Source organism: Homarus americanus, unplaced genomic scaffold (genome assembly GCF_018991925.1).
Source record: "Homarus americanus isolate GMGI-L3 unplaced genomic scaffold, GMGI_Hamer_2.0 scaffold17380, whole genome shotgun sequence".
In the NCBI taxonomy this organism is placed as follows: Eukaryota; Metazoa; Arthropoda; class Malacostraca; order Decapoda; family Nephropidae; genus Homarus; species Homarus americanus.
Genome location: NW_024726620.1, coordinates 42,501 through 42,849, shown reverse-complemented (window position 1 = coordinate 42,849; position 349 = coordinate 42,501).

Genomic DNA, 349 nt, shown 5'->3' with positions numbered 1-349 from the left:
TATACTGTACGACACCATACTGTACGACACACATACTGTACGACACACAACACCGACACCATACCCATACAACACAAGACACACATACTTTACGACACACAACACCATACTTTACGACACAAGTACACCATACTGTACGACACACAACACCATACTTTACGACACACGACACCATACTTTACGACACACGACACCATACTGTATGACACACGACACCATACTGTACTGACACACGACACCATACTTTACGACACACAACATACTTTACGACACACAACACCATACTGTATGACACACGACACCATACTGTACGACACACGACACCACTACTGTATGACACACGACACCA